This window comes from Ascaphus truei, unplaced genomic scaffold (assembly GCF_040206685.1).
Source record: "Ascaphus truei isolate aAscTru1 unplaced genomic scaffold, aAscTru1.hap1 HAP1_SCAFFOLD_688, whole genome shotgun sequence".
NCBI lineage: Eukaryota > Metazoa > Chordata > Amphibia > Anura > Ascaphidae > Ascaphus > Ascaphus truei.
In genome coordinates, this window is record NW_027457021.1 from 127265 (window position 1) to 141050 (window position 13786).

Here is a 13786-nt window from a genome sequence, read left to right on the forward strand (position 1 = left end):
TCCACTCGTGCCTCGCTCCTCCCCCATCGTGCCCCGCTCCTCCCCCAACGTGCCCCGCCCCTCCCCATCATGCCCCGCTCCTTCGCATCGTGCCCCGCTCCTTCCCCTTCATGCCCCGCTCCTTCCCATCGTGCCCCGCTCCTTCCCCGTCGTGCCCCGCTCCTTCCCCGTCGTGCCCCGCTCCTCCCCCTTCATGCCCCGCTCCTCCCCCTTCATGCCCCGTTCCTCCCCCGTTGTGCCCGCTCCTCCCCCTTCATGCCCCGCTCCTTCCCGTCGTGCCCCGCTCCTTCCCGTCGTGCCCCGCTCCTTCCCGTCGTGCCCCGCTCCTTTCCCGTCGTGCCCCGCTCCTTTCCCGTCGTGCCCCGCTCCTTCCCCGTCGTGCCCCGCTCCTCCCCCATCGTGCCCCGCTCCTCCCCCGTCGTGCCCCGCCCCTTCCCGTCGTGCCCCGCTCCTCCCCCGTCGTGCCCCGCTCCTTCCCCGTCATGCCCCGTTCCTTCCCCGTCCTGCCCCGCTCCTTCCCATCGTGCCCCGCTCCTTCCCCGTCGTGCCCCGCTCCTCCCCCATCGTGCCCCGCTCCTCCCCAATCGTGCCCCGCCCCTCCCCATCGTGCCCCGCCCCTCCCCATCGTGCCCCGCTCCTTCCCCGTCGTGCCCCGCTCCTTCCCCGTCGTGCCCCGCTCCTCCCCCTTCATGCCCCGCTCCTTCCCATCCCATCGTGCCCCGCCCCTCCCCATCGTGCCCCGCCCCTCCCCATCGTGCCCCGCCCCTCCCCATCGTGCACCGCCCCTCCCCATCGTGCCCCGCTCCTTCCCATCGTGCCCCGCTCCTTCCCCGTCGTGCCCCGCTCCTTCCCCTTCATGCCCCGCTCCTTCCCATCGTGCCCCGCTCCTTCCCCGTCGTGCCCCGCTCCTCCCCCTTCATGCCCCGCTCCTCCCCCTTCATGCCCCGTTCCTCCCCCGTTGTGCCCCGCTCCTTCCCGTCGTGCCCCGCTCCTTCCCGTCGTGCCCCGCTCCTTCCCGTCGTGCCCCGCTCCTTCCCGTCGTGCCCCGCTCCTTCCCGTCGTGCCCCGCTCCTTCCCGTCGTGCCCCGCTCCTTCCCGTCGTGCCCCGCTCCTTTCCCGTCGTGCCCCGCCCCTTCCCCGTCGTGCCCCGCTCCTCCCCCGTCGCGCCCCCCTCCTTCCCTGTCGCGCCCCCTCCTTCCCCGTCACGCCCCGTTCCTTCCCCGTCCTGCCCCGCTCCTTCCCATCGTGCCCCGCTCCTTCCCCGTCGTGCCCCGCTCCTCCCCCATCGTGCCCCGCTCCTCCCCAATCGTGCCCCGCCCCTCCCCATCGTGCCCCGCCCCTCCCCATCGTGCCCCGCTCCTTCCCATCGTGCCCCGCTCCTTCCCCGTCGTGCCCCGCTCCTCCCCCATCATGCCCCGCCCCTCCCCAATCGTGCCCCGCCCCTCCCCATCGTGCCCCGCCCCTCCCCATCGTGCCCCGCTCCTTCCCCGTCGTGCCCCGCTCCTTCCCCGTCGTGCCCCGCTCCTCCCCCTTCATGCCCCGCTCCTTCCCATCCCATCGTGCCCCGCTCCTCCCCCATCGTGCCCCGCCCCTCCCCATCGTGCCCCGCCCCTCCCCATCGTGCCCCGCCCCTTCCCATCGTGCCCCGCTCCTTCCCCGTCGTGCCCCGCTCCTTCCCCTTCATGCCCCGCTCCTTCCCATCGTGCCCCGCTCCTTCCCCGTCGTGCCCCGCTCCTTCCCCGTCGTGTCCCGCTCCTCCCCCGTCGTGTCCCCCTCCTCCCCCGTCGTGTCCCGCTCCTCCCCCGTCGTGTCCCCCTCCTCCCCCGTCGTGCCCCGCTCCTTCCCCGTCGCGCCCCGCTCCTCCCCGTCGCGCCCCGCTCCTCCCCGTCGCGCCCCGCTCCTCCCCGTCGCGCCCCGCTCCTCCCCGTCGCGCCCCGCTCCTCCCCGTCGCGCCCCGCTCCTCCCCGTCGCGCCCCGCTCCTCCCCGTCGCGCCCCGCTCCTCCCCGTCGCGCCCCGCTCCTCCCCGTCGCGCCCCGCTCCTCCCCGTCGCGCCCCGCTCCTCCCCGTCGCGCCCCGCTCCTTCCCCGTCGCGTCCCGCTCCTCCCCCGTCGCGTCCCGCTCCTCCCCCGTCGCGTCCCGCTCCTCCCCGTCGCGTCCCGCTCCTCCCCCGTCGCGCCCCGCTCCTTCCCCGTCGCGCCCCGCTCCTCCCCGTCGCGCCCCGCTCCTCCCCGTCGCGCCCCGCTCCTCCCCGTCGCGCCCCGCTCCTCCCCCGTCGCGCCCCGCTCCTTCCCCGTCGCGCCCCGCTCCTTCCCCGTCGCGCCCCGCTCCTTCCCCGTCGCGCCCCGCTCCTTCCCCGTCGCGCCCCGCTCCTCCCCGTCGCGCCCCGCTCCTCCCCGTCGCGCTCCGCTCCTTCCCTTCGTGCCCCGCTCCTTCCCCGTCGTGCCCCGCTCTTTCCCCTTCATACCCCGCTCCTTCCCATTGTGCCCCGCTCCTTCCCCGTCGTGCCCCGCTCCTCCCCCTTCCTGCCCCGCTCCTCCCCCTTCATGCCCCGTTCCTCCCCCGTTGTGCCCCGCTCCTCCCCCTTCATGCCCCGCTCCTTCCCGTCGTGCCCCGCTCCTTCCCGTCGTGCCCCGCTCCTTCCCGTCGTGCCCCGCTCCTTTCCCGTCGTGCCCCGCTCCTTCCCCGTCGTGCCCCGCTCCTCCCCCATCGTGCCCCGCTCCTCCCCCGTCGTGCCCCGCCCCTTCCCGTCGTGCCCCGCTCCTCCCCCATCGTGCCCCTCTCCTTCCCCGTCATGCCCCGTTCCTTCCCCGTCCTGCCCCGCTCCTTCCCATCGTGCCCCGCTCCTTCCCCGTCGTGCCCCGCTCCTTCCCCGTCGTGCCCCGCTCCTCCCCAATCGTGCCCCGCCCCTCCCCATCGTGCCCCGCCCCTCCCCATCGTGCCCCGCTCCTTCCCATCGTGCCCCGCTCCTCCCCCGTCGTGCCCCGCTCCTCCCCCATCGTGCCCCGCCCCTCCCAATCGTGCCCCGCCCCTCCCCATCGTGCCCCGCCCCTCCCCATCGTGCCCCGCCCCTCCCCGTCGTGCCCCGCTCCTTCCCCGTCGTGCCCCGCTCCTCCCCCTTCATGCCCCGCTCCTTCCCATCCCATCGTGCCCCGCTCCTCCTCCATCGTGCCCCGCCCCTCCCCATCGTGCCCCGCCCCTCCCCATCGTGCCCCGCCCCTTCCCATCGTGCCCCGCTCCTTCCCCGTCGTGCCCCGCTCCTTCCCCGTCGTGTCCCCCTCCTCCCCCGTCGTGCCCCGCTCCTCCCCCGTCGCGCCCCGCTCCTCCCCGTCGCGCCCCGCTCCTCCCCGTCACGCCCCGCTCCTCCCCGTCGCGCCCCCGCTCCTCCCCGTCGCGCCCCGCTCCTTCCCGTCGCGCCCCGCTCCTCCCCGTCGCGCCCCGCTCCTCCCCGTCGCGCCCCGCTCCTTCCCCGTCGCGCCCCGCTCCTTCCCCGTCGCGCCCCGCTCCTTCCCCGTCGCGCCCCGCTCCTTCCCCGTCGCGCCCCGCTCCTTCCCCGTCGCGCCCCGCTCCTTCCCCGTCGCGCCCCGCTCCTTCCCCGTCGCGCCCCGCTCCTTCCCCGTCGCGCCCCGCTCCTTCCCCGTCGCGCCCCGCTCCTCCCCGTCGCGCCCCGCTCCTTCCCCGTCGTGCCCCGCTCCTTCCCCGTCGCGACCCGCACCTTCCCTGTCACGCCCCGCTCCTCCCCCGTCGCGCCCCGCTCCTCCCCCGTCGCGCCCCGCTCCTCCCCCGTCGCGCCCCGCTCCTCCCCCGTCGTGCCCCGCTCCTCCCCCGTCGTGCCCCGCTCCTCTCCCGTCGCGCCCCGCTCCTTCCCCGTCGGGCCCCGCTCCTTCCCCGTCGCGCCCCCCTCCTTCCCCGTCGCGCCCTGCTCCTTCCCCGTCGCGCCCCCCTCCTCCCCCGTCGCGCCCCGCTCCTTCCCAGTCGTGCCCCGCCCCTTCCCCGTCGTGCCCCGCTCCTTCCCCGTCGTGCCCCGCTCCTTCCCCGTCGTGCCCCGCTCCTTCCCCGTCGTGCCCCGCTCCTTCCCCGTCGTGCCCCGCTCCTTCCCCGTCGTGCCCCGCTCCTCCCTCCTCGAGCCCCGCTCCTTCCCCGTCGCGCCCCGCTCCTTCCCCGTCGCGCCCCCCTCCTTCCCCGTCGCGCCCCCCTCCTTCCCCGTCGCGCCCCCCTCCTTCCCCGTCGCGCCCCCCTCCTTCCCCGTCGCGCCCCGCTCCTCCCCCGTCGGGCCCCCCTCCTTCCCCGTCGCGCCCGCCTCCTCCCCCGTCGCGCCCCCCTCCTTTCCGTCGTGCCCCGCTCCTCCCCCGTCGTGCCCCGCTCCTCCCCCGTCGCGCCCCCCTCCTTCCCCGTCGTGCCCTGCTCCTCCCCTGTCGTGCCCTGCTCCTTCCCCGTCGCGCCCCCCTCCTTCCCCGTCGTGCCCTGCTCCTCCCCCGTCGTGCCCCGCTCCTTCCCCGTCGTGCCCCGCTCCTCCCCCGTCGTGCCCCGCTCCTCCCCCGTCGTGCACCGCTCCTGCCCCGTCGTGCCCCGCTCCTTCCCCGTCGTGCCCCGCTCCTCCCCCGTCGTGCCCCGCTCCTCCCCCGTCGTGCCCCGCTCCTCCCCCGTCGTGCCCCGCTCCTCCCCCGTCGTGCCCCGCTCCTCCCCGGTCAAGCCCCGCTCCTCCCCCGTCGTGCCCCGCTCCTCCCCCGTCGTGCCCCGCTCCTCCCCCGTCGTGCCCCGCTCCTCCCCCGTCGTGCCCCGCTCCTCCCCCGTCGTTCACCGCTCCTGCCCCGTCGCGCCCTGCTCCTGCCCCGTCGCGCCCTGCTCCTGCCCCGTCGTGCCCCGCTCCTTCCCCGTCGTGCCCCGCTCCTTCCCCGTCGTGCCCCGCTCCTCCCCCGTCGTGCCCCGCCCCTCCCCGTCGCGCCCCCCTCCTTCCCCGTCGTGCCCCGCTCCTTCCCCGTCGTGCCCCGCTCCTCCCCCGCTCCTCCCCCGTCGTGCCCCGCTCCTCCCCCGTCGTGCCTTGCTCCTTCCCCGTCGTGCCCCGCTCCTTCCCCGTCGTGCCCCGCTCCTTCCCCGTCGCGCCCCGCTCCTTCCCCGTCGCGCCCCCCTCCTTCCCCGTCGCGCCCGCCTCCTCCCCCGTCGTGCCCCGCTCCTTCCCCGTCGTGCCCCGCTCCTCCCCCGTCGTGCCCCGCCCCTCCCCGTCGCGCCCCCCTCCTTTCCCGTCGTGCCCCGCTCCTTCCCCGTCGTGCCCCGCTCCTCCCCCGCTCCTCCCCCGTCGTGCCCCGCTCCTCCCCCGTCGTGCCTTGCTCCTTCCCCGTCGTGCCCCGCTCCTTCCCCGTCGTGCCCCGCTCCTTCCCCGTCGCGCCCCGCTCCTTCCCCGTCGCGCCCCCCTCCTTCCCCGTCGCGCCCGCCTCCTCCCCCGTCGTGCCCCGCTCCTTCCCCGTTGTGCCCCGCTCCTCCCCCGTCGTGCCCCGCTCCTCCCCCGTCGCGCCCCCCTCCTTCCCCGTCGTGCCCTGCTCCTCCCCCGTCGTGCCCCGCTCCTCCCCCGCCGTGCCCCGCTCCTCCCCCGTCGTGCCCCGCTCCTCCCCCGTCGTGCCCCGCTCCTCCCCCGTCGTGCCCCGCTCCTCCCCCGTCGTTCACCGCTCCTGCCCCGTCGCGCCCTGCTCCTGCCCCGTCGCGCCCTGCTCCTGCCCCGTCGTGCCCCGCTCCTTCCCCGTCGTGCCCCGCTCCTTCCCCGTCGTGCCCCGCTCCTTCCCCGTCGTGCCCCGCTCCTCCCCCGTCGTGCCCCGCCCCTCCCCGTCGCGCCCCCCTCCTTCCCCGTCGTGCCCCGCTCCTTCCCCGTCGTGCCCCGCTCCTCCCCCGCTCCTCCCCCGTCGTGCCCCGCTCCTCCCCCGTCGTGCCTTGCTCCTTCCCCGTCGTGCCCCGCTCCTTCCCCGTCGTGCCCCGCTCCTTCCCCGTCGCGCCCCGCTCCTTCCCCGTCGCGCCCCCCTCCTTCCCCGTCGTGCCCCGCTCCTTCCCCGTCGTGCCCCGCTCCTTCCCCGTCGTGCCCCGCTCCTCCCCCGTCGTGCCCCGCTCCTCCCCCGTCGTGCCCCGCCCCTCCCCGTCGCGCCCCCCTCCTTTCCCGTCGTGCCCCGCTCCTTCCCCGTCGTGCCCCGCTCCTCCCCCGCTCCTCCCCCGTCGTGCCCCGCCCCTCCCCGTCGTGCCTTGCTCCTTCCCCGTCGTGCCCCGCTCCTTCCCCGTCGTGCCCCGCTCCTTCCCCGTCGCGCCCCGCTCCTTCCCCGTCGCGCCCCCCTCCTTCCCCGTCGCGCCCGCCTCCTCCCCCGTCGTGCCCCGCTCCTTCCCCGTCGTGCCCCGCTCCTCCCCCGTCGTGCCCCGCTCCTCCCCCGTCGCGCCCCCCTCCTTCCCCGTCGTGCCCTGCTCCTCCCCTGTCGTGCCCCGCTCCTTCCCCGTCGTGCCCCGCTCCTCCCCCGTTGTGCCCCGCTCCTCCCTCGTCGTGCCCCGCTCCTCCCCTGTCGTGCACCGCTCCTGCCCCGTCGTGCCCCGCTCCTGCCCCGTCGTGCCCCGCTCCTTCCCCGTCGTGCCCCGCTCCTTCCCCGTCGTGCCCCGCTCCTTCCCCGTCGTGCCCCGCTCCTCCCCCGTCGTGCCCCGCTCCTCCCCCGTCGTGCCCCGCTCCTCCCCCGTCGTGCCCCGCTCCTCCCCCGTCGTGCCCCGCTCCTCCCCGTCGTGCCCCGCTCCTCCCCGTCGTGCCCCGCTCCTGCCCCGTCGTGCCCCGCTCCTGCCCCGTCGTGCCCCGCTCCTTCCCCGTCGTGCCCCGCTCCTCCCCCGTCGTGCCCCGCTCTTCCCCCGTCGTGCCCCGCTCCTTCCCCGTCGTGCCCCGCTCCTCCCCCGTCGTGCCCCGCCCCTCCCCGTCGCGCCCCCCTCCTTCCCTGTCGTGCCCCGCTCCTTCCCCGTCGTGCCCCGCTCCTCCCCCGCTCCTCCCCCGTCATACCCCGCTCCTCCCCCGTCGTGCCCCGCTCCTTCCCCGTCATGCCCCGCTCCTCCCCGTCGTGCCCCGCTCCTCCCCCGTCGTGCACCGCTCCTGCCCCGTCGCGCCCCGCTCCTGCCCCGTCGTGCCCCGCTCCTCCCCGTCGTGCCCCGCTCCTTCCCCGTCGTGCCCCGCTCCTCCCCCGTCGTGCCCCGCTCCTTCCCCGTCGTGCCCCGCTCCTTCCCCGTCGTGCCCCGCTCCTTCCCCGTCGTGCCCCGCTCCTCCCCCGTCGTGCCCCGCCCCTCCCCGTCGTGCCCCGCCCCTCCCCGTCGCGCCCCCCTCCTTCCCCGTCACGCCCCGCTCCTTCCCCGTCGTGCCCCCCTCCTTCCCCGTCGTGCCCCGCTCCTCCCCGTCGTGCCCCGCTCCTCCCCCGTCGTGCCCCGCTCCTTCCCCGTCGTGCCCCGCTCCTTCCCCGTCGTGCCCCGCTCCTTCCCCGTCGTGCCCCGCCCCTCCCCGTCGCGCCCCCCTCCTTCCCCGTCACGCCCCGCTCCTTCCCCGTCGTGCCCCCCTCCTTCCCCGTCGTGCCCCGCTCCTCCCCGTCGTGCCCCGCTCCTCCCCCGTCGTGCCCCGCTCCTTCCCCGTCGTGCCCCCCTCCTTCCCCGTCGTGCCCCGCTCCTCCCCGTCGTGCCCCCCTCCTTCCCCGTCGTGCCCCCCTCCTTCCCCGTCGTGCCCCGCTCCTCCCCGTCGTGCCCCGCTCCTCCCCCGTCGTGCCCCGCTCCTTCCCCGTCGTGCCCCGCCCCTTCCCCGTCGTGCCCCGCCCCTTCCCCGTCGTGCCCCGCCCCTTCCCCGTCGTGCCCCGCTCCTCCCCCGTCGTGCCCCGCTCCTCCCCGTCGCGCCCCCCTCCTTCCCCGTCGTGCCCTGCTCCTCCCCCGTCGTGCCCCGCTCCTCCCCCGTCGTGCCCCGCTCCTTCCCCGTCGTGCCCCGCTCCTTCCCCGTCGTGCCCCGCTCCTTCCCCGTCGTGCCCCGCTCCTTCCCCGTCGTGCCCCGCTCCTCCCCCGTCGTGCCCCGCCCCTCCCCGTCGCGCCCCCCTCCTTCCCCGTCGTGCCCCGCTCCTTCCCCGTCGTGCCCCGCTCCTCCCCCGCTCCTCCCCCGTCGTGCCCCGCTCCTCCCCCGTCGTGCCTTGCTCCTTCCCCGTCGTGCCCCGCTCCTTCCCCGTCGTGCCCCGCTCCTTCCCCGTCGCGCCCCGCTCCTTCCCCGTCGCGCCCCCCTCCTTCCCCGTCGCGCCCGCCTCCTCCCCCGTCGTGCCCCGCTCCTTCCCCGTCGTGCCCCGCTCCTCCCCCGTCGTGCCCCGCCCCTCCCCGTCGCGCCCCCCTCCTTTCCCGTCGTGCCCCGCTCCTTCCCCGTCGTGCCCCGCTCCTCCCCCGCTCCTCCCCCGTCGTGCCCCGCTCCTCCCCCGTCGTGCCTTGCTCCTTCCCCGTCGTGCCCCGCTCCTTCCCCGTCGTGCCCCGCTCCTTCCCCGTCGCGCCCCGCTCCTTCCCCGTCGCGGCCCCCCTCCTTCCCCGTCGCGCCCGCCTCCTCCCCCGTCGTGCCCCGCTCCTTCCCCGTCGTGCCCCGCTCCTCCCCCGTCGTGCCCCGCTCCTCCCCCGTCGCGCCCCCCTCCTTCCCCGTCGTGCCCTGCTCCTCCCCTGTCGTGCCCCGCTCCTTCCCCGTCGCGCCCCCCTCCTTCCCCGTCGTGCCCCGCTCCTCCCCCGTCGTGCCCCGCTCCTCCCCCGTCGTGCCCCGCTCCTCCCCCGTTGTGCCCCGCTCCTCCCTCGTCGTGCCCCGCTCCTCCCCTGTCGTGCACCGCTCCTGCCCCGTCGTGCCCCGCTCCTGCCCCGTCGTGCCCCGCTCCTTCCCCGTCGTGCCCCGCTCCTTCCCCGTCGCGGCCCCCCTCCTTCCCCGTCGCGCCCGCCTCCTCCCCCGTCGTGCCCCGCTCCTTCCCCGTCGTGCCCCGCTCCTCCCCCGTCGTGCCCCGCTCCTCCCCCGTCGCGCCCCCCTCCTTCCCCGTCGTGCCCTGCTCCTCCCCTGTCGTGCCCCGCTCCTTCCCCGTCGCGCCCCCCTCCTTCCCCGTCGTGCCCCGCTCCTCCCCCGTCGTGCCCCGCTCCTCCCCCGTCGTGCCCCGCTCCTCCCCCGTCGTGCCCCGCTCCTCCCCCGTTGTGCCCCGCTCCTCCCTCGTCGTGCCCCGCTCCTGCCCCGTCGTGCCCCGCTCCTGCCCCGTCGTGCCCCGCTCCTTCCCCGTCGTGCCCCGCTCCTTCCCCGTCGTGCCCCGCTCCTTCCCCGTCGTGCCCCGCTCCTCCCCCGTCGTGCCCCGCTCCTCCCCCGTCGTGCCCCCCTCCTTCCCCGTCGTGCCCCGCTCCTCCCCGTCGTGCCCCGCTCCTCCCCTGTCGTGCCCCGCTCCTTCCCCGTCGTGCCCCGCTCCTTCCCCGTCGTGCCCCGCTCCTTCCCCGTCGTGCCCCGCTCCTTCCCCGTCGCGCCCCGCTCCTTCCCCGTCGCGCCCCGCTCCTTCCCCGTCGCGCCCCGCTCCTCCCCCGTCGTGCCCCGCTCCTCCCCCGTCGTGCCCCGCTCCTCCCCCGTCGTGCCCCGCTCCTCTCCCGTCGTGCCCCGCTCCTCTCCCGTCGTGCCCCGCCCCTTCCCCGTCGTGCCCCGCTCCTTCCCCGTCGCGCCCCGCTCCTGCCCCGTCGCGCCCCGCTCCTTCCCCGTCGCGCCCCGCTCCTCCCCCGTCGTGCCCCGCTCCTTCCCCGTCGTGCCCCGCTCCTTCCCCGTCGTGCCCCGCTCCTCCCCCGTCGCGCCCCCCTCCTTCCCCGTCGTGCCCCGCTCCTTCCCCGTCGTGCCCCGCTCCTCCCCCGTCGTGCCCCGCCCCTCCCCGTCGCGCCCCCCTCCTTCCCCGTCGTGCCCCGCTCCTTCCCCGTCGTGCCCCGCTCCTCCCCCGCTCCTCCCCCGTCGTGCCCCGCTCCTCCCCCGTCGTGCCTTGCTCCTTCCCCGTCGTGCCCCGCTCCTTCCCCGTCGTGCCCCGCTCCTTCCCCGTCGCGCCCCGCTCCTTCCCCGTCGCGCCCCCCTCCTTCCCCGTCGCGCCCGCCTCCTCCCCCGTCGTGCCCCGCTCCTTCCCCGTCGTGCCCCGCTCCTCCCCCGTCGTGCCCCGCCCCTCCCCGTCGCGCCCCCCTCCTTTCCCGTCGTGCCCCGCTCCTTCCCCGTCGTGCCCCGCTCCTCCCCCGCTCCTCCCCCGTCGTGCCCCGCTCCTCCCCCGTCGTGCCTTGCTCCTTCCCCGTCGTGCCCCGCTCCTTCCCCGTCGTGCCCCGCTCCTTCCCCGTCGCGCCCCGCTCCTTCCCCGTCGCGGCCCCCCTCCTTCCCCGTCGCGCCCGCCTCCTCCCCCGTCGTGCCCCGCTCCTTCCCCGTCGTGCCCCGCTCCTCCCCCGTCGTGCCCCGCTCCTCCCCCGTCGCGCCCCCCTCCTTCCCCGTCGTGCCCTGCTCCTCCCCTGTCGTGCCCCGCTCCTTCCCCGTCGCGCCCCCCTCCTTCCCCGTCGTGCCCCGCTCCTCCCCCGTCGTGCCCCGCTCCTCCCCCGTCGTGCCCCGCTCCTCCCCCGTTGTGCCCCGCTCCTCCCTCGTCGTGCCCCGCTCCTCCCCTGTCGTGCACCGCTCCTGCCCCGTCGTGCCCCGCTCCTGCCCCGTCGTGCCCCGCTCCTTCCCCGTCGTGCCCCGCTCCTTCCCCGTCGCGGCCCCCCTCCTTCCCCGTCGCGCCCGCCTCCTCCCCCGTCGTGCCCCGCTCCTTCCCCGTCGTGCCCCGCTCCTCCCCCGTCGTGCCCCGCTCCTCCCCCGTCGCGCCCCCCTCCTTCCCCGTCGTGCCCTGCTCCTCCCCTGTCGTGCCCCGCTCCTTCCCCGTCGCGCCCCCCTCCTTCCCCGTCGTGCCCCGCTCCTCCCCCGTCGTGCCCCGCTCCTCCCCCGTCGTGCCCCGCTCCTCCCCCGTCGTGCCCCGCTCCTCCCCCGTTGTGCCCCGCTCCTCCCTCGTCGTGCCCCGCTCCTGCCCCGTCGTGCCCCGCTCCTGCCCCGTCGTGCCCCGCTCCTTCCCCGTCGTGCCCCGCTCCTTCCCCGTCGTGCCCCGCTCCTTCCCCGTCGTGCCCCGCTCCTCCCCCGTCGTGCCCCGCTCCTCCCCCGTCGTGCCCCCCTCCTTCCCCGTCGTGCCCCGCTCCTCCCCGTCGTGCCCCGCTCCTCCCCTGTCGTGCCCCGCTCCTTCCCCGTCGTGCCCCGCTCCTTCCCCGTCGTGCCCCGCTCCTTCCCCGTCGTGCCCCGCTCCTTCCCCGTCGTGCCCCGCTCCTTCCCCGTCGTGCCCCGCTCCTTCCCCGTCGTGCCCCGCTCCTTCCCCGTCGCGCCCCGCTCCTTCCCCGTCGCGCCCCGCTCCTTCCCCGTCGCGCCCCGCTCCTCCCCCGTCGTGCCCCGCTCCTCCCCCGTCGTGCCCCGCTCCTCCCCCGTCGTGCCCCGCTCCTCTCCCGTCGTGCCCCGCTCCTCTCCCGTCGTGCCCCGCCCCTTCCCCGTCGTGCCCCGCTCCTTCCCCGTCGCGCCCCGCTCCTGCCCCGTCGCGCCCCGCTCCTTCCCCGTCGCGCCCCGCTCCTCCCCCGTCGTGCCCCGCTCCTTCCCCGTCGTGCCCCGCTCCTTCCCCGTCGTGCCCCGCTCCTCCCCCGTCGCGCCCCCCTCCTTCCCCGTCGTGCCCCGCTCCTTCCCCGTCGTGCCCCGCTCCTTCCCCGTCGCGCTCCCCTCCTTCCCCGTCGTGCCCCGCTCCTTCCCCGTCGTGCCCCCCTCCTTCCCCGTCGCGCCCCGCTCCTTCCCCGTCGTGCCCCGCTCCTCCCCCGTCGTGCCCCGCTCCTCCCCCGTCGTGCCCCGCTCCTCCCCCGTCGTGCCCCGCTCCTCCCCCGTCGTGCCCCGCTCCTCCCCCGTCGTGCCCCGCTCCTCCCCCGTCGTGCCCCGCTCCTCCCCCGTCGTGCCCCGCTCCTGCCCCGTCACGCCCCGCTCCTGCCCCGTCGTGCCCCGCTCCTCCCCCGTCGTGCCCCGCTCCTTCCCCGTCGTGCCCCGCTCCTTCCCCGTCGTGCCCCGCTCCTCCCCCGTCGCGCCCCCCTCCTTCCCCGTCGTGCCCCGCTCCTTCCCCGTCGCGCTCCCCTCCTTCCCCGTCGTGCCCCGCTCCTTCCCCGTCGTGCCCCCCTCCTTCCCCGTCGCGCCCCGCTCCTTCCCCGTCGTGCCCCGCTCCTCCCCCGTCGTGCCCCGCTCCTCCCCCGTCGTGCCCCGCTCCTCCCCCGTCGTGCCCCGCTCCTCCCCCGTCACGCCCCGCTCCTGCCCCGTCGCGCCCCGCTCCTGCCCCGTCGTGCCCCGCTCCTCCCCCGTCGTGCCCCGCTCCTCCCCCGTCGTGCCCCGCTCCTCCCCCGTCGTGCCCCGCTCCTTCCCCGTCGTGCCCCGCTCCTCCCCCGTCGTGCCCCGCCCCGCCCCTTCCCGTCGCGCCCCCCTCCTTCCCCGTCGTGCCCCCCTCCTTCCCCGTCGTGCCCCGCTCCTCCCCCGTCGTGCCCCGCTCCTTCCCCGTTGTGCCCCGCTCCTCCCCGTCGTGCCCCGCTCCTTCCCCGTCGTGCCCCGCTCCTTCCCCGTTGTGCCCCGCTCCTCCCCCGTCGTGCCCCGCTCCTTCCCGTCGTGCCCCGCTCCTTCCCCGTCGTGCCCCGCTCCTTCCCCGTCGTGCCCCGCTCCTCCCCCGTCGTGCCCCGCTCCTCCCCCGTCGTGCCCCGCTCCTCCCCCGTCGTGCCCCCCTCCTTCCCCGTCGTGCCCCCCTCCTTCCCCGTCGCGCCCCCTCCTTCCCCGTCGCGCCCCCCTCCTTCCCCGTCGCGCCCCGCTCCTTCCCCGTCGCGCCCCGCTCCTTCCCCGTCGCGCCCCGCTCCTTCCCCGTCGTGCCCCGCTCCTTCCCCGTCGTGCCCCGCCCCTTCCCGTTGTGCCCCGCCCCTTCCCGTTGTGCCCCGCCCCTTCCCATCGTGCCCCGCTCCTTCCCCGCCGTGCCCCGCCCCTTCCCGTCGTGCCCCCCTCCTTCCCCGTCGTGCCCCCCTCCTTCCCCGTCGTGCTCCTTCCCCGTCGCGCCCCGCCCCTTCCCGTCGTGCCCCCCTCCTTCCCCGTCGTGCCCCCCTCCTTCCCCGTCGTGCCCCGCTCCTCCCCCGTCGCGCCCCGCCCCTCCCCCGTCGTGCCCCGCTCCTCCCCCATCGTGCCAAGGGGTTTGTAGCGCTATACACAAGATAAAAACCAGACTCGCACCTCCCGGGGCTTCACGTTTGCTATTTCAGGGGGTTATGCCTTACGGCCTGTTGAGGGGTAACGCACCCGGTCTGGCGTTAACTGGCATTGACTTGAACCACAGAATAAGGGTGCGTTACCCTGCAATGGACCCCTTAGTGAGTAACCCCCCAAAATTCACATCCCTGGATGTGTTCTGGGACTTTGCACTTTCGGGGTATAGCACCCCTAGATGTTTAATGCATTAAGCTAGTGCTTCAAGAAGGTAGAAGAGGCACAGGTTGTCCTTTTAATTATCCTTCATAGCTCCTATTATTCGCGTGAGTCAGACAGGCCGGGGAACCTGTTTTAAAGCGTGTGGATGGATGTTTTAATTCGTTTTTTTTATTCAACATATACTAAAGGGGATTCATTACTAAAGGCCCCTGGATAATCCATGCAAACCGCAACACCAGATTATTCCCAGAGGGAAAGGAAGCCCGGGGAAGGCAAATTGGAGAATTTCTTTTGATAAA